We start from the raw sequence: 19,883 nt of genomic DNA, 5'->3' as shown, positions 1-19,883 counted from the left end.
AATGATGACAAAAACGATGTTTGGTGGCTTGTCGTCAGACCAGCATTTTGTTGTTGGTCCTCGGGGAGCATATCGCCTTTTGTCTCATATTTATCAACCGCGGCCTTCGGCCTTGGTCGATAAAGATGAAACAAAAGACGATATGGTCCCCTTGGACCAACAAAAAAGCTGGTCTGTCAACAAGCCACCAAACATCTTATATTGTCATCATTTTCACGAGTTTTCATTCACAAACACCTGGGAAATAAATCTCATGTTCCCCATGCAATAAATTCCCGGTTACCATAGTTGCAGGAAGCAGGTTATACACGGATAATCAAAAGAAAATCCAATAGAAACGCTCGGGGATTCTTCGGCTCTTTTCATTGGCGTTTCCTCAGACCTAAACCGACGACACTGCTTTGCAAAGTTCCAAAAACAAACTGGCAAACTGGCAAAAGTAAACCAAAAACCAAAACTACTTCATGAAAGGTCATAAATTCATCACAAATAAATGAAACCTAGCGATATGTTTGTCTTCTTACAAAGTCATGGAGTGCGTGTACCGTAAAATCCATGGCAAACGCCCAGTATCTAGCAAACGCCCACCCCCCACTTTTGGCCAAAAGTTGTGCAGAGGGGTCACTACCTAGTAAACGCCCACCCAGGTTTTTTGTTTTTTAAATTAGTTTTAAGACGGTCGGCCTCCTTTATCTACGATATGTGCACATTCATAATGATTGTGTGCGTACATAATGTGCGTGCGTGCATGTGTGTGTATGTCAGTGTGTGTGTCAGTGTGTGTGTGTGTGTGTGTAAAAGTGAACAATTTCTCATTAACAAAGAAAACATGTATTCTTACACAAACTGTTACCCTAAAAACCACGCATCTCCACACTTTTTGGGCACCGTTTTGTGAGAAAAGCTCGTATCAACATGCATTGAAGTGTGACGGCTTCATCTGACCACGAATTCTCAATTTCTTACCAGGAACCCACTTCTGGCATCACAAAGATTCATAAAATATTGGAATTTGATTTTGTGATTTTTTAATTCAGTTCTTTTCTTTTTTCTCAAAACAACAAAAATTACGATACTAGGTTTGGTTTTAACACCGACGTCACGTTCAATCATGCCGAAGCACACACCCTATACAGTGACATACAAACTGAAAGCCCTGAGATATCTTGAAAACGAAGCTGCAGGCTATGTTTCGGTGTGTGCCCGCGAATTTTCTGTTGACAAAAAAAGAATGAGAGAGTGGAGGGAACACAGAGACATAACAAAACAGCAATACGGGACAGAAAAGGAAAAACGAAAGTTGTCTGAAGGACCGCCAGTTAGATCTCAAGAAGTTGACCAAGGTGTCATGAAATACTTGGAAGAGGATTTCTAAACAAGAGAAGAAACTGAATTGTGCTGAACTTATTCTAAGAATGAGAAGAATCAAGGTCACGTGAGTACTTATTTTTTTTTATTTTTTTTTAATTTCACAGAATGTTGATCTTTATTTGTTTAAACAAGTGGTGTGGTTATATTTCATTAGAATTGCATAAATCACATGGTTGTATCTTTTTTTTTCTCTCGTGAAAATGTGATGACACTTTATCTAGCAAAGGGGTGTATACCTAGCAAACGCCCACCCCCAACTTTTACCCGAAATCTATGCGGGGGGGGGGGGGTGTGGGCGTTTGCTAGGGATTTTACGGTATCTGTGTTTCATACACAGACGTTCGGAGAAACACGAACGTCAAGTTCAAGTCATACCAATTGACCCCTGACACACAAATTTTGACCCGTGCACAAGACGTTGTATCGATAAACGAAGCGCAAATAAGAAATAATAATACAAGCAAAGAACATAGCAACAAGATATGCAAACATCTAACAAAGCCGAGCAAGCAGACTGACAGGTCTAATAAAAAACAAAGAGGCAATGAGTCGGAAACAAAATCGCGATTCTTTCCTTCGCTGCACGACGCAAATCTTCTGTGACCTTTGACCCAACGTAGCTTCCACATTCGATCACTAAGCTTAATATTTACAACTGAAAACCAAGGGGGTGGAATACTGAGAGGAACATACATAACTGTGCATTCTCAAACCTGACATATTTATGTCAACATTTTATGAACTCAAAACACAGAAAGTTGCTTCCTTACGCCAGCTTTGATTGCAACAACGTGCTGGGGCCCAAAACCATGAGTTATCAAAACGGAACTTGTGTTTCAAAGCATGGCTCCCTGTGTTGATTTGGCACTTATTTTCTCACTACCAAAATGATGACAAAAACAATGTTTGGTGGTTTGTTGTCAGACCAGCTTTTTTGTCGGTTCTCGGGGGGCATATCAATCAATCAATCAATGAGGCTTATATCGCGCATATTCCGTGGGTACAGTTCTAGGCGCTCTGCAGTGATGCCGTGTGAGATGAAATTTTATACGGCCAGTAATTGCAGCCATTTCGGCGCATATTTACCTTTCACGGCCTATTATTCCAAGTCACACGGGTATAGGTAGACAATTATTAACTGTGCCTAAGCAATTTTTGCCAGGAAAGACCCTTTTGTCAATCGTGGGATCTTTAACGTGCACACCCAATGTAGTGTACACGGGGGGGAGTTCGGACACCGAAGAGAGTCTGCACACAAATTTGACTCTGAAATAAATTTCCGCCGAACCTGGGATCGAACTCACGCTGACAGCGGCCAACTGAATACAAATCCAGCGCGACTTGGTCAATAAATATGAAAAAAAGACGATATGCTCCCCCTCGGACCGACAAAATAGCTGGTCTGTCAACAACCCAGCAAACATCTTATAATATTGACATTCACACACACTCACCTTCCAGAAGACGACGATCAAACTCACTGAAACTGCTACACGCACTGTACTGTCAGCTGTAACGTCCCCTGTTCAGAGATACAGACTGAAACTGCTACACGCACTGTACTGTCAGCTGTAACGTCCCCTGTTCAGAGATACAGACTGAACCAGTCACAGTGCGAGTTTTTTAATTTGTTATTCTCATGGACTCTATCAGTCAACGTGCACGCGTTTTAGCAATGGAATGTCATCCCACTTTATGGAAACGTTCATCCAGCGGGGGTGGGTGGTGGCTTGTTAGACACAGGGTGTTTTTTTGTTTTTTTTTGTTTAAATCTCCAGTTGCTATTTCGTTTCAAACCTGCAACACATTCAGGCACTTTCAGCTACGGTCGAGGTCTTGAGGAGTATGTGGTTGTATGTTTTAACCTTACAGGATTATAATGATGTAATCTTACCTAATCTTAAAGGCACAGTGCGCCTCCCGTAAACTGTGACCATCACAGATACTGTCAGGCTGTAAAGAGCGAGCAATTTTTAAAGAATTAATTTTGCGGATTGTCTCAGAGACACTGGGACGGTGGTGCGTTTTGGCGCTAGACCTAACTTTTAAAATCTAAATAATAAATTGACAGCTTGTTACACAAACATTCTTAAGTCATAAAATAATTCTTTTTTCATCAAGACAAGATCAGTACAATTCGAAGTTTTGAAAGTTTGAAAAAGGAAAAGCCCAGAAGCGGGGTCGCGCAAGGTCGTGGTTCTCGTAGCAGACGATGGTTTATGCCTATCGCCACTTCCTCTGAACAGTCAAAAGCCATCGCTAGAGTTCTTGTGAACCACAGCCGTTTGCTTTGTGCATAGTCAGAAGTACATAAAAACGTGCTATTGCAGATAAGCTCACATCGAGTCGCATTCAAATTACTAACTGACGACTGCATTGTGAAAAAGGGAAACTGGATCACACGGGTTCACGATGGCTCAGGGGTAAGATAAACCACGCAACAATAAATTCTTTGAAAATTGCTCGCTCTTGACGGAGGGCACCTGGGATGTTCTCAGGCGGTGAGTATTTAAATGAAAGGGTGTTTGTACTGTGTGTAAAAGCCTGACAGTATCTGTGATGGTTTACGGGAGGCTTACTGTGCCTTTAACAAATCGACGTCATTTTATTGTCATCCTTACCTGCAAAGTGTCCTCATTTTTTTCTCTAAAAGAAGCTAACAAAGTTGAAAGCAAGTCAAAGTATTATTGAATTTGTTTATCGCAGTGGTTTATTGAAAGCAGTCTTGTGTTTGACATTGTCACATCATAATGGTAGGTATCAAAAATGTTTTGAAAAAAAAGAAGAAAAAAAAGAACAAATATTGTTCAAGTACGAATATTGTGATGTACTCAGCGAAAACAAGCACTTAAACTTTGACAGCGTATTATCAAGTCCAAACTACTGTCTTTCTGATAAGTTCAGTCACACGACGTGAAGAGCGCCTGACGCGATAAAACAGATGTGTGTCGGTGGGCATGCATACAGCGGGTCGAGTCCTAACCTTGACTGGGAAATAATTATCATCATGTAGTAGCTACTCTGCAACTACCTTTTTCATCATGTGACAAAAAATACGAATTGACGGCAAATTAATGACTTCAGAACATGTCATATTTTTCCACCCCACCCCCCACCTCGCCTACAAACAAATCTGCGGTGAAGAGGGAGGGGGGGGGAAGGAAGGGGAGAATAGAATGGGATGATGTTGAAGACTATGACATTTATTGCGTGTAGGCTGCCTAATACGTAGGCTGTTCCATAATTATTTAGAATCTCAGAAACGGAAACACATACCAACAATCTATCTAGGCAATGTTCTAGACCAATCCGTCTCCAGCCGACACCCACCTGGCCATCCTCTCAAACTACCTCATTCAGGCCTGGAACTACGTGACATCAGCTATACCTGGTATGGCCCTCGTGAAGGCTCGGACAAAGCCTTCAAGGGTCTCTAACCGTGTTTCCGCGGCTATTTCTTAAAATCCGAGAACAGGCTGAACTAGCATGGGGAGATGTCAAGAAAATAGGATGGATGCAACCACCAGCAGTGCTCCCTTTGGTGCCAAGAAATCTGTTGTCGCAAAGGCAGTATACACAGGTGCGTTGTCATTTTACAGCATAAGCCCTCGAATACCCGTGTTTGGACGGTGTTTGTGCCAAGCCTCGAATATTTTCGACCATTAGTGGTGGACACAGCAGTCAGACGTGACTGCATGTCTGTCCTCAAGAGTCACTGTGTTTAAATACCTTGATCTTGCGACGAAAGATGCACACCATTTTTTAGGGCTTCTTGTTATTTGAACTTGGCAGGGGTTGCGTCACATGGTTAAACACCCGAACAGACGACAGTTGTTTGGTTTCAAAGTGGAACTAATTAACCCAGGTTTCGTCACCACTGACGATATTCCATGTTGATTTGGACAAGCCATTGCTAAATTTTTCAAGTATCGTCAGGCAACACACTGCCCTACCCCTCTTTATCCCGTCACTGGGTTCATGTGGTACCCAACCGGCAAATCGCTTTGGGGCCATTAAATATTTGTGTAAGATCTTTTCAAATGCAGAGCTTTTAATGCCAAGGGCATATTGCATCTCCTTGATTATAATTAAGTGATCTTCTCTTTTTTATCTGTTCAACAGCGCTGATGCTTTTGAGGATAACGGCAGAAATGTGTAGACCAGGGTGAATATAATTTTCGAGGCTCCGTCTACCCTGTTTGAAATTGCTATGTACTATACCAGTTTTACACCACGGCCCTACAAAGAGCGTTCATTCTAAAATATTTCATCACACTTTCATGCAAATCGGCCTCTTTTAACCCTTATTTTGTAGTAATTGTCAGTTATGGGTCCAAAATCGCTAATTTGAGCTTCATGACGCAATCTCATACATTGCTCGGTGAGTATATTCCCGAGTCAACCATATGAAAACGACATATCTCTGGAACTTCTTTTTTTGTGTCAAGCCTCACAATAGTCTGCTATTTGACGGCATGACTTTGTATTTAACGCCATATTGCCAAGAGCCTGGATTCTAAATAACAATGGAACAGCCCTCGTATTTGTATTTGAGTTGTCGATATGTAACCCAGCAGAAGGCAAACAAAATGAACATGTGGACCAGAAGCTCTGTTTGTGTTATGCGGCATACCTTCTTTACTTTCTTTGTTACAGTCTACGGTCCCTAGATAGATTTAGAAAGACCCCTCACCACTGAATAAAACTCCCCAACAATCACTACAAGGCAAAAATGTAAGCATGCACACACACATTCACACACACTCACGCACGCACACACACACACACACACACATACACACACACACACACACACACACACACACACACACACACACACACACACACACACACAAAACAAAAATTCAAACATAAGCAGCAGAAAAAAAGCAGAAACAATCAAAACAAGCAACAACATAAAACTAAAAACATTAAACACATTAAAAAATAAAGGAAAAAGAAACACATCTTGTTTGATTAATATTTAAAGATTTATGAAAGCTTCCCCAGATATTTAAAGGGATAGTATCCGCCGGGAAAAGGCCTTCAGATCGCTTTCAAAGCATCACCGTAAGATTCTACGTTACAAATAATGCTACCATCCATGAGGAATAACTTAACTTTGCAAATTCAACAGTTTTGATAGCTAATTAATTGTCGTAACAGATTCCAAGGAAAGAGCACTCTTGTAATGGTTGGGTGATTTCCCTTGTCAAATGTGTCAACAATGGCGTTTTCCTGCGATCATTGTAGTCTGAAAAGGTAAGTGTCATTTTCCAGCTTAAGTTAACGTTGTCTGACAGGAAATAAAGCTTTCAATAGGACAAGTCAGTATCAGTGTACAAGTTGCTCTCAGCAGGACTGCAAATGAATCGATCGATGCGAGTCAAAAAGCCCTGACGAAGATCATGCTCGTACTTTGTTTAGAAGCAGTACTCAAGTCAGATTATCTTGGACATATATGTATTGCCTGTTGGTGATCATTTCAAATATATGTCTCTAAAGTTGCGCTTTTACTTATAAGCTTATGCATGTGTTTCAAATTCCATTCATGTCACTGATCGAACACAGGGAACAGTAAACGTGCGAGAGTTCGAAGCAAAGCGCATTCATGTTTCAGACAAATAGAGAGCTCTGAAAATTATGTCTTTTCTCATAATAGTAACCCAAAAGAGAAGAAATTATACTTATCCCTCTGAACAATGTCGAGGATATCAGTGTCTTGTGCATTTGTTGTGTGTGTGTGTGTGTGTGTGTGTGTGTGTGTGTGTGTGTGTGTGTGTGTGTGTGTGTGTGTGTGTGTGTGTGAGAGAGATCGACTTGTATCACTGTGTGTGTCACTGTGTGCATGAATGTGACTGTGTGTCACTGTGTGCATGAGTGTGATTATGTGTGTGTTTGTGTGTGTGTGTGTGTGTGTGTGTGTGTGTGTATTATGCTTTTGATATAATCACATATATAAATTGTATTTTTGATACACGTGAAAAAAAGAGTACAAACTATGTACTGTTGTGTGCGTGAACGTTGTGTGCCAGCTGTCAAAACTCAAGTGAGCTTTTCCTGATTATGATTGAAGTTTGCTACAAATAACTCATTAACTGAAAGGGAGATTGAAATATATAGTGTATTCTTTTCAAGCATTTGTCTTTATTTTCAGGCTATGGAAGTTTTACATTCAAAGCAACAAGCGGCCAGGCTGCTCGTTCAACTTCAAGAAGTGCACATCGAGGCAGGATAGGGAGAGGAATTAGCAGAGGTGTGAGCTAATGCAGAGGCTAGGACTGGTCCAAGTCTTCTCAAACTGAAATTGGTTTGCTGGGCAAGGGGAAGGCTGATCTGAATAACAATTTGAAGGTAAGTGAGGACTAGTTATACTTATAATATTAATAGATACTTTCTCTGTGTGCAGGAGTTAAAAGAAAAAGACTTATGATGTTAGAGCCAAGGGTAATTTTGTGAATTCCAATACTGGCAATAGAGTGCTATCACAGAAAATGAAGAAATTACATTCATCCAACTGAACAATGTCAAGAAAGTCAGTGCGTGTTGTGTATTTGTTATGTGTGGATGTGTGTGTGTTGTAGGAATGTAGAATAAGTAAAATTGTGTGGAAGTGGGGGTGTAAATTAGTGGTCTGGGTGGCCCAAAAAACAATTTGAAGGTGAATCAGGACTATAGTTATAAGTACTTTCTCTCACCGCTTCCCCCCCTCAACCCCCACGCCTCCTCCAAACTCAATCATTCGAGTAAGTACCTTTTTATTCTGCAAGATTTGTGAGGTCGAAGACTTTGTTACAGGGTATACTAAATAATGACTAACGGTGAGGTTTTTAGGTCTCAGTCACAAATTACATTACCGGTGCTTTTTATATTTAGTCAAGTTTTGACTAAATATTTTAACATCGAGGGGGAATCGAAACGAGGGTCGTGGTGTATGTGCGTGCGTGTGTGTGTGTGTGTGTGTGTGTGCGTGTGTGTGTGTGTGTAGAGCGATTCAGACTAAACTACTGGACCGATCTTTATGAAATTTGACATGAGAGTTCCTGGATATGAAATCCCCGAACGTTTTTTTCATTTTTTTGATAAATGTCTTTGATGACGTCATATCCGGCTTTTCGTGAAAGTTGAGGCGGCACTGTCACGCCCTCATTTTTCAACCAAATTGGTTCAAATTTTGGTCAAGTAATCTTCGACGAAGCCCGGACTTCGGTATTGCATTTCAGCGTGGTGGCTTAAAAATTAATTAATGACTTTGGTCATTAAAAATCGGAAAATAAAACAAATAATTTATAAAACGATCCAAATTTATGTTTTTCTTACTCTTCATCATTTTCTGATTCCAAAAACATATAATATGTTATATTCGGATTAAAAACAAGCTCTGAAAATTAAATATATAACAATTATTATCAAAATTAAATTGTCCAAATCAATTTAAAAACACTTTCATCTTATTCCTTGTCGGTTCCTGATTCCAAAAACATATAGATATGATATGTTTGGATTAAAAACACGCTCAGAAAGTTAAAACAAAGAGAGGTACAGAAAAGCGTGCTATCCTTCTTAGCGCAACTACTACCCCGCTCTTCTTGTCAATTTCACTGCCTTTGCCATGAGCGGTGGCCTGACGATGCTACGAGTAAAATGGCATTGCGTTCAGTTTCATTCTGTGAGTTCGACAGCTACTTGACTAAATATTGTATTTTCGCCTTACGCGACTTGTTTTTCATTCTAGGGAATGTGTGTATTTCCTGGTTTCAAAAAATATTGAAAAAGAATGAAAATTCAGCTTCAGCATCCTGATTTTGTCAAGATATTTTGTGCAGTTAAATTTCAGTACCCACAACCTTTTAGTGTCTCATAAAGGGAAATAAATGAACAGTCCTCACAATTGGGGTGCTGTACCGTGAACCCCCCTTTTAAAAACCTTTACAATTCAAGATCTCCCCTATATTTAGACCTTGCTTTTCAGATTTTCTGGTCATAACCTATGCAAATTCACCTTCATTTTAAGACTTCCTGCTTTTTAATACCTGATTTTATCAGATTTTGGGAGATCGTAAAAGGGGGTTCCACTGTAATATGAATTCTGTTTTAGCTACACCTGTATGCTGTTTGTAAAGAAGGATATTTTACAGATTGAGGGGATCATTTCTGCCTCCATAATGATCGTTATGATCTGACACATTGGCTAACAGATTCCATGATCATGCTGTTATGTAGGAAGTCATAATAATGATGTGTAGGTTTTTGAATTGTGTCTGCTTTGCAGTTCAAATAGATGTCTGCCTTCCTGTTCAATTTTTTTTTTTAAACAAGACAATCCCTGAAGCACATTTTCCAACCACATGTCAAACAGCAGTTCTGCTTAGCTTGAAACATCAGTATTGAATAATTATATCAAATTGACCTTTTTGCGGTTGAGCACTTGACAGATGCTGCTACAATACCTCTTGTAGAGAAAAAAATTAGAGATACAGTGGAGCCCTTTTAAGATATATATATACAGCAAACTCAATCAAAGAAAAGCAGAATGTCTTAGAATAGAGGTTATAAACAGGAATCTGAGAAAGTAGTGTCTTTTAAGACTTAATGTTGTTGTGTTTTTTTAAAAGGGGGGAGGGGGGCAAAGTTAGGGTTTCACTGTACAATGCAATGGTAAACTGGGCATTCATTCCATGTAGCTAAAGATGTGTGACACTTTTGCTCCTCAGGAGCACTAGAACACGTCACATTTTCACACTTCTCAGTGTGTCAGAATGCTAAAAATCTGGAAAGCCAATGCCCACAGGTATATGATTATATGCCATCCCCCCTCTCCCACCCACCACCACCTTTTACTCACACTTGCAATCCATTACGTACATGAATAGATTACAAACACTCTTCTGTAACTCTTTTTTTTTCACACTTTTTCTTGCATTTGGTTCATTTTTTCAACCCTTTTTGAAGTTTGAATTAAATGTCTTCACTGATGGGTGATTTTCTGTTTATGCTCCAGGACTTCAAGGCACTGGTGCTTGATGACAGCAGGCTCCTACTGGCCCACACACAAAGAAGAGATTGAAGATGCCCTGGTCCTGGAAGAAGAAGAGGGAAAGATCAATAAAGCCAAACGATACGCATCATTCAGAGTTATATTGAGGAAAGATATTGGCTATTCGGGTGAAGGTGTAAGAGTTGCCATGTGCAGTTGCTGTGTATGGGTCATAGGAATGACATTATAGATCCAACTGGCCAGTACACTGACTTTCTTCCTTGCTGCCTGCATTGGAGTACATTGTGGTGTTAAACAAAGTGCGTTTCTGTGTGGGTTGGTTTACACATGCTCTGTCACATTCCATATTAGACGGCCAGCTCAGACTACAAAATAGTGCATGTTTGTACACTAAAAAAACAATTAAAAGGAATTCTAACCAGAACCAATCGATACATAAATGTTATTTGTATTTTTGACCAAAATATGACATTTTACACACACCTTGACAGTCCTTGTTCACCTTGAGGAACACTGACTGTCTCAATCTGTGTAAAATGTCATAATTTGGTCAAAAATACAAATAATGTATATTGTTTTTTGCTTTTTTAATGTACTGTAATCTACCTTGTAAGCACAGTTCGTATCTAGTAAACGCCCACCCCCAACATTTGGATCAGTGTTTGAACATATGTTGTGTGTGTGGTTTTTTTTTTAATTATGTGCACAGTTCTGCACCTTGTAGAGACATTTTCATTCTAGAGAACGCTGACAGACAGCTATATATTTATTTATTTCATACTCTCGGCACTGGAGTATCTCTGGATAGCCCCTCAAAAAGAAGACGAGGGAGGGTCTTCTGAAGTTGAAGAGGTCTGCTTTCAGTGATTTACAATTACAGGGAGCATGTGAAACGACCAGTGTTTGATAACACCATTTCCCTCTGAAAGATTTTAGCTTTCTAAAATAAACTTACCCCTTTCTTCGTCACATCAATGTCTTGGATCAGTATCAATGACTGACAGAATGTCTATTCATTTCGTGTTTTTTAGGATGTGTGTACATTCACTCTCACTGAATGAATTTTTGTGTTTGGTTTTTAGTGTTTTTTCTTTCTGTTTAGACACTTGCATATCAAGCGAAAGATACATACATGGTGACTATTTGTGCATGGAAACAGCTGACATGAGCATTAAAGTCTGGGGAAGAGTCCTGAAAGTGTATTGATTAATGCGTTGAATTCACAGGTCTAGTAAAACTTGTGCAAAACAAATATATACATGGGTTGAAAAGTGCTCGAATTGCAAGAATAGTTTCATGTGTAGCACCTTTGAACTGTGCAGAGGATGTGTGCCTGTGGATTTGAGATCTACATGGAATAAAATAAATAGACACTGTTCTTGACAATTGAGTATGTTTTTGTGTGCGCATGTTGTTTGCTTTATTGATAATAATTGACTTTTGGTCAAGATGTAACCATAAATTTCTGTAGCAAAGATGCAATGATAAAAATAGACAGAATATGATCAAATAATAAGACACTGGGCTGCAAATTGCTTTTAATTGTCATTGTATTTATCTGTAAACTGATCATGATTTCCATGGCATGATTAATGCAGTGGAACCTCCCTTCTATGACCCCCCAATTTAAAACTCCCTTCTTTTTAAGACCTTGTTTTCTCACATTTTCTGTTCATAACCTCTGTAAAATTACCCCCATTTTAAGACTCGTTCTTTTTTTAGACTCGATTTTCTCAGATTGTTTGAGGTCGTAAAAGGGGGGTGCTACAGTAGTAATAATGCATCTTCAGAAATTGAACACAGGTGCTGCAGTTTTTTTTATAACCATGAAAAAGAAAAATACTGTTTCAAAACTTTGACAGTGTCTTATCCTCAAACGTACACCTTTTTAAAGAATCCATAACTTTTAATCACTCAACAAAATTGCCTGCAGCTCAAGTGAACCAGAAATGGGGAACAATTGGCCACACGCAAGGAATCGGTTCTTGGCAACTTTTCTGTCGGTCGCGCAGCCTGAGAGAGACATGACAGAGATAGTTACTCAAGATAAAAGATAAGCTTGACTTACATCAGAATTATGAACATTTAAACTCACCTTGAGCTTTGTCCGAAATATTTTAAACCATTATTGCCACACATTGCAAGAATGTTTGATGTCCGGGTGCTTTTCCCCTGAAAATTAAAAAAAATAGTTTTAGTAATTATAGCAACATATAAACCACTAAGTGTAAACCAAAGGCTGGCCAATTACATACAGTTCTACAGCAACATCAGTTCTGAACATGAAGCTTTCAACATGCACAGCGACACTTAAAAATGGCAGTTAAAAAAGAAAGGATGAATGAGATTCTGCCGCATTTAGTGTTTGCTTCAATGAACGCTGTCCAAGGAAGAATGTGTTCTTCGTTAAAAAGTTACCCTTTCACAAAGCCTTACAATAAGCTTGAATCATAGTTTTTCCTGCAAAATCACAACATTAAAAACTTTAGGCACAGAAAAACTCATACCGCTGACAATATAAAATGTCAGTTATAAATAACATTTTCTGTTGCACTACATCCAAAGACTGTGCTGACTGACCTTACTTTTTCCATCTCAAAACAATTTTTAGGGGGATTACCTACTCTGTCTGTCACAGTGTCAGTCTCAGTCTCCAGTCCTATACAGTGCACCACAGGAGCTTGTACCCAACCGCCAGTTCATCATTATTTAGTCCTGCATGTACGCCCTTACTAGGCTAGCGAATGCGTAGTATGTAGTTGTAAGAAGACTGTAGGGATGAAGGAGTAAATAATGATCGACCGGCACTTTGATACAAGCTCCTGTGCAGTGCACAGACACACACACACAGTGACACACACCGTGGCGTGTCCGTGTTCAAACCAAAACTGGACTCAATCGACCCTGCACACTACACGTTCGTGCACTCGCTTGATGGATGCTTCATTCGCTCAACACACCAGCAGACACACAGACAAAACGGCAGCAACATTTGTCTAGGTCTGTCCAAAGTCTACACAACACTTGCTTTACTTACAAATCCCGGCAGCAGGAGAGAGCTCTGCGTCGTGAGAAGTCAGCGCACACCGCCACACGATGGTAACACTCATGCAGTTCAATCCAACTTTCCCACTGCTTGCCGCGTGTTGATAACTTTGCATTTTGTGCGTCGAGCATGACTTTCTCGTGATTCTGTGTCGTTCCCAGTCAGTCTGCTGCTTTCTGAACCACCTTGAGTCGATTTCTTACATCCCATCCGCCATTGTTTTGGGTCGTCATGAAAACGGCACGCTCGCGACGAAAACCAGTCTATGACGGCCAATTTTAATCTTCAAATGGTGGAGAGCAGTCGCCAATTTAATCATGTTTAATTAATTATTTAGCATACTTGTGGTGCTTTATTGAGCAAACCGGGCCAGGTGCGTCTTAATTAAGGTACACTAGATTCCCCAAATTCTTCAAATCGGCCGAATTCGACCAAAAAAAACTCCAAAATGGCGGCGTGGACACTATAGGCCCATTGCAGAAACTCAAGTTAACAACAGCATTTCTACTCGGCGCGCGCGGTATGAGAATCACGGGTCGTAACTCTCTGGAATTGGTCATCCGCCGCCATGTTGGATGCCTTGCACGATCTCTGACAGTGCTTGAGCGTTGGGTGGCGACTCGACAAAAGTGAAAATGACACGTTGTGTGGCCAAACACTGCAGTCAGCAGGCACACTTTAGGATCCCTAAAGTTGTTTACCATCAGGGTGACAACTGGAAGGAAATTACCGAGCGGAGAAGACGATTATAACTGGTTATTTTTTGCTGTGTGCAGTGCGCGAATCAACAATTGTCCATCCGTTGTGCCTTTAGAGTGAACACTGTGATAGGATGCTTTGAAAATTATACTTTGCAGTAGTTACCTGAGCTGCATTGTACCTCATTTGCCTGTCTTGAGAGCTTTATCTTGTGAATTTTGGTGCACTGTCTGCATGGTAATTTGAGATAAAGAATAAATAAATGAATATAATAATGTATTCTTGCTTTACTGTTTATGTTGTGCTGTTGTGTTAAAAAGTTTGAGCGAATTAATGTCTTCCTTGGTGGCGTGAAGGAGGGCTAGTTTGCTGTCAAAGCCCTCTTGAGAAAGTTCCTCCGCCACCGTGCTGGGGAGCTGAGCAGACCATTTGTCGAAGCGAAAAGGATCTCCGCTGGATTCCATTCTTGTCAGAGCAAGTGAAGAGCGCTGCTGCGACGCGGGCGCAGGTAAAAAGCCAAGTGAGCGGCCCACTGCTGGTCAGTCAAACATACCTGACATCAGCTCACAATTTAAGACACAAATGCACCATAAAAGCATGCAGACCGAGGGGTTGTGACTGGTGGTACCCACCAGTCACAGGCACAGTAAAAAGAGAGTTTAAATTATATTTATACTAAATAACACGAATATAATAATGTATTCTTGCTTTACTTTTTATATTGTGCTGTTGTGTTAAAAAGGCAGATCCCCTTTGGACTCATGCATGCACAGTTTTCTTCATTTTGTCTGCATACACAGTGAAATACGCAAAAAGAACAAGAGTGCAATGAAGAAAACTAACAAAGACGGCATCCAATATGGCGGCGCGAAGAGAGTATGAGCGGAGTTGTGCCCCTTAGAGCTAAAGCTAGCCGATCCATTTGATAACGTCACGCCGAGTAAGAAGAATGAATTGGACCTATATGTTTAACCCCCCAGTCCTCCCTCCAACCGCCAAACACGCGGGACACCTGTTCATGCTTTTACTGTGTTACAAACAATGATAGGCGTGGACGAGAGAGGAAGAATGACTCTACCACCAGGTGAGAATAACGTATACGATCATTCTACCACCAGGTGAGAATAACGTACACGATCAAGACTGAAATAGATGACACGAAGTTTACAAAAGAATGGCAAGAGCCAAGACAATATTTTCCAAAGGGGAGGATAAGCGGATTTCGAAAAATAAGCCACTGCTGAAGATCTTGAATCAAACTTTGTCAACTGGATGAAAAGATCGCAAACAGTACGGTGTCAATAGGATCAGCTTAGATCTAAACCTTCGTGACACATTTCTGCTAGGGCACCGGTTAAGGGCCGACCAGACTTGGACGCCGTTTTACGGTATATGCGCCGCAGGCCGTTTTGTGCGTCGCGCGGGATTTGCCGAGTGGCCACACATCGACGATTTTTTTTCACAACGCGGTATCAGTGGAGCGGGTCACCTGACAAGAAGGTTCAGTTGCATTCGACTGCCGCGCCGCGAGCGGCTGACGTCATCGCTCTGGTTTGCTTTGATTGGTCAAATTTCCGTCGTTCTATGTCTGTGTCATAGAAATTAGAACACGCGCTATTCTTCTGCAAATAACGCTTCGCGATCATAGCACGCAGCGGCGCGCCCAACGGGGCCGTTTTGAGCATAAGTCAAATGTGGACAGGGTCGGCCGGGAGTGTCTGGACAGGCCTTTAAGTTCTGTTCACACGGCAGACTTGCAATCACCTTTTCCCAAACTTTCAGGCGAGTTTAGTCGGTGGCAAGTCAAATCAAAATCGCTGCCGGTGTGAACAGCACAAACGCGCAAACTTGTTTTAAGTGGCGATTCTCGCCAGACTGTACCACTCGGGAGTGTCCGGTCGTCTTCGTTGTTTTCCGGAGAAAGTAAGTAGCTGCATTAGTGTGGGTTGGCTAGAGCTAACCAATCAGTAGCGTGGGTCGGCTAGACCTAACCAATCAGTAGCGTGGGTCGGCTAGAGCTAACCAATCAGTAAGCGCAATACGAAAAGTCTGCGCAAAATCTTCAACAAGTCACGGCTTAGTCGAGCAGTGGTCAACTGAGTTTTGGAGTCGCTGCTGAATCTGCCCTAAATCGTACCTAGATCGCTGGGGCCGTTCACATGGCAGACATTTTGCCGACTTGACCTCGACGATTCGGGACAGATTTTCAAACGACTAAAGTTGGGGAAAAATTGGTTGCAAGTCTGCCATGTGAACAGCGCTTTACAGAACCTACCTTTGTGATGGAGGATGGAATGCGGCTGTGAGTCCTGTTTCCGCAGTGTATGGTTAAGCTGGTATGGATGTAGTTCTCAAGGAAACGGAACACGCTTTAGGCTGTTTAAAGCCCGAGATGGCACGCAATGTTGGTCAATGAATGTTGTTTTTATATTTAGTCAAGTTTTGACTAAATATTTTAACATCGAGGGGGAATCGAAACGAGGGTCGTGGTGTATGTGCGTGTGTCTGTGTGTCTGTGTGTGTGTGTGTGTGTGTGTGTGTGTGTGTGTGTGTGTGTGTGTGTGTGTAGAGCGATTCAGACTAAACTACTGGACCGATCTTTATGAAATTTGACATGAGAGTTCCTGGGTACGAAATCCCCGAACGTTTTTTTCATTTTTTTGATAAATGTCTTTGATGACGTCATATCCGGCTTTTCGTGAAAGTTGAGGCGGCACTGTCACGCCCTCATTTTTCAACCAAATTGGTTGAAATTTTGGTCAAGTAATCTTCGACGAAGCCCGGACTTCGGTATTGCATTTCAGCTTGGTGGCTTAAAAATTAATTAATGACTTTGGTCATTAAAAATCTGAAAATTGTAAAAAAAAATAAAAATTTATAAAACGATCCAAATTTACGTTTATCTTATTCTCCATCATTTGCTGATTCCAAAAACATATAAATATGTTATATTCGGATTAAAAACAAGCTCTGAAAATTAAATATATAAAAATTATTATCAAAATTTAATTGTCCAAATCAATTTAAAAACACTTTCATCTTATTCCTTGTCGGTTCCTGATTCCACAAACATATAGATATGATATGTTTGGATTAAAAACACGCTCAGAAAGTTAAAACAAAGAGAGGTACAGAAAAGCGTGCTATCCTTCTTAGCGCAACTACTACCCCGCTACGAGTATACGGTCTTGCTGAAAAATGGCGTTGCGTTCAGTTTTATTCTGTGAGTTCGACAGCTACTTGACTAAATATTGTATTTTCGCCTTACGCGACTTGTTGCTTCTCAGGCTCTCAAGGTACTTTGATCACCACAGAATCATTGTGTGATGTAAAACCTCTACCTTGCAATACAATGAAGGGATTTAATTATTAACAGTTGACACCATTTGGAAATACAAAATGACGCCATTTGCTTAGAATCGTTTATTGAGCACCAATGTCGTCATCGGTAAATCATCATCTTCTAGACTCACGGTCTAGTTTGTTGTTGTATTTTCACCAGAAAGGGTGTCTTTGTGTAATACCAGAAAGACACTACATGAAGTACCCATGGTGATGGTGCTCAAAGTGGTAAATTGCAGCCTAATTTGTTTGTTTGTTTGTTTGCTTAACGCCCAGCCGACCACGAAGGGCCATATCAGGGCGGTAGCCTAATCGTTAACGGTCCACATAGAATATAGTGAGAGTGATGATTGGTAGGCGAAGGGCTGCTTGTGCTTGAGAGCGCTAGGAAGGCATGCCAGTTTAAAACTGAACATTATCGCAATAGAAAGAACTGGGGATATCAGCAGAACGCTAACACAGTTTCTCAAACACGCTGTCACCTCATGACGTCACCAACTGCACCACAGCAGACGGACTGAACAGCGTGTTGAAGTCAACGACCTTCAGCCTCAAGGTCAGTAGAGGTCACTACAAGGTCAGACAGAGGACACGGAGCGTTGCCATGGTGATGCACAGAGACAGGCGAGGATGGTCACAGGCAAGTACTAGGGTCGGGAGGAACATGGCTCTGTTCACTCAACGCCTCACGTTTCTCTTGACCCCCCGGGGAAGGGGAGGAAGGGGGGTGGGGTGTGCAGTGGGAGGTCGAAGGATGCATGGGGGCCTGAGATGGGGGTAAGTTGTCTTGTTGTCGTTGTTTTCCTGTGTCATTTCTTGATAGTGTTGAGGCGTTACCAGGCACAGCCATTACTATTGTCATGGAGACGTTTTCTTTCAATCGATTTCTTTTTACCACCACCTCCCCCCCCCCCCCCCCCTTCGCCTCCTCCTCTTCCCTTTCTTCTGCTTTTTCTTTCCATTGGGAAACAAGTGTTGTCCAAATATTGAAGGTATGGTTTTTTGTTTTGTTTGTATTCAACGTCTTGTCCGAAACGATGTCAGAGGTTTTGATTTTCGATTGTTGCTACAGACATGTAGATAGATGATGATGTCGGTAGGCAGGCGGGTAGTTAGGTAGGTAGGTAGGTAGGTAGCTATAGGTAGGTAAATAAGTAGGTAATGAGGTACATTGGTACGTAGGTTCATAAATAGATTGTATTATCAAGGATATTGCGAGGTTGACACACAATTCAATCTTTCAGTTGCCTGTTGTAAGACAATGGACAAAACAAAACGCGAACATCGGATCTTTAATAAAGGAACATGAGGTCTGTTTGTTTGGAAAGGGGGGGAGGGGGGGCGGGGGGAGCGAAGGCTGAGAGAACATGACGGGGATTTTACAACAGCCAGTATTTTGAGGCTCGCTAATAATATCCCGAAACTATTGCCCAAACGCTGGGAGAAAATCTCACAGCCTTCGACGTTTGCTGAAAGAGGATGAGGTATTTGAAGCCATGAGCCAGTTTTGAGGGCAACATTAATACCAAGAGGACCTCACTTCAGGTATTTGGCAAGGCATAACTGACCTTCATGAAATATCGATTTCTCTTCTTCCAAGCTAACATCTAGTATCGGTCCATATTAATGGCAGACGAGCCTCAATTTAGGCGCCTTCAGAATCTAAAAAAAAAAAAAATTAAAAATAAAAAAGGAGAAAAAAAGGAGTAATTTGTTCTTCCCAGTCATGGCCGAGTTTAGGCAATATTAACAGCAAGAGGGATTCAATTCAAGCACCAGCGTCCACAAGCAAAGAATGATTCGACATTTTGACGAAACGAACAGAAACACGTTGGTCTACTTTTAGCACAGAAGGCTTTTGACGAAACGAACAGAAACACGTTGGTCTACTTTTAGTACAGAACTTTTGACGAAACGAACAGAAACACGTTGGTCTTCTGTTAGCACAGAACTTTTGACGAAACGAACAGAAACACGTTGGTCTTCTGTTAGCACAGAACTTTTGACGAAACGAACAGAAACACGTTGGTCTACTTTCATTTTTAACGAAAAGAACAGAAACACGTTGGTCTACTTTTAGTACAGAATTTTTGACGAAACGAACCGAAACACGTTGGTCTACTTTCAACACATAATTTTTAAAGAAACGAACATAAACACGTTGGTCTACTTTCAACACAGAACTTTTGACGAAACGATCAGAAACACGTTGGTCTACTTTCAACACAGAACTTTTGACGAAACGAACCGAAACACGTTGGTCTACTTTCAACACATAATTTTTAACGAAACGAACAGAAACACGTTGGTCTACTTTCAACACAGAACTTTTGACGAAACGAACAGAAACACGTTGGTCTACTTTCAACACAGAACTTTTGACGAAACGAACAGAAACACGTTGGTCTACTTTTAGCACAGAACTTT

At 41.0% G+C, this 19,883-nt stretch overlaps 1 protein-coding gene and 1 long non-coding RNA gene across 3 annotated transcripts in view; both read right to left on the bottom strand.

The window, feature by feature from the left end:
- LOC138974802 (uncharacterized) overlaps window positions 1–19,883 on the bottom strand; it is a 204,367-nt gene that overhangs the window by 92,739 nt on the left and 91,745 nt on the right. The window lies entirely within an intron of this gene.
- Window positions 10,294–13,864, bottom strand: LOC138974085 (uncharacterized). 2 transcript variants are annotated; one of them, XR_011458299.1, is made up of 3 exons: window positions 13,407–13,864; window positions 12,465–12,541; window positions 10,294–10,451 (listed from the first exon to the last, which is right to left on the bottom strand). It is a non-coding gene; the product is annotated as an uncharacterized lncRNA (long non-coding RNA). The 2 variants fall into 2 exon arrangements; XR_011458300.1 differs by lacking the exon at window positions 13,407–13,864 and adding an exon at window positions 13,231–13,370.

This window comes from Littorina saxatilis, linkage group LG8, assembly GCF_037325665.1.
Source record: "Littorina saxatilis isolate snail1 linkage group LG8, US_GU_Lsax_2.0, whole genome shotgun sequence".
In the NCBI taxonomy this organism is placed as follows: Eukaryota; Metazoa; Mollusca; class Gastropoda; order Littorinimorpha; family Littorinidae; genus Littorina; species Littorina saxatilis.
The sequence above is the reverse complement of the archived record's forward strand: the minus strand, read 5'-3'. Positions and strand labels throughout refer to the sequence as shown.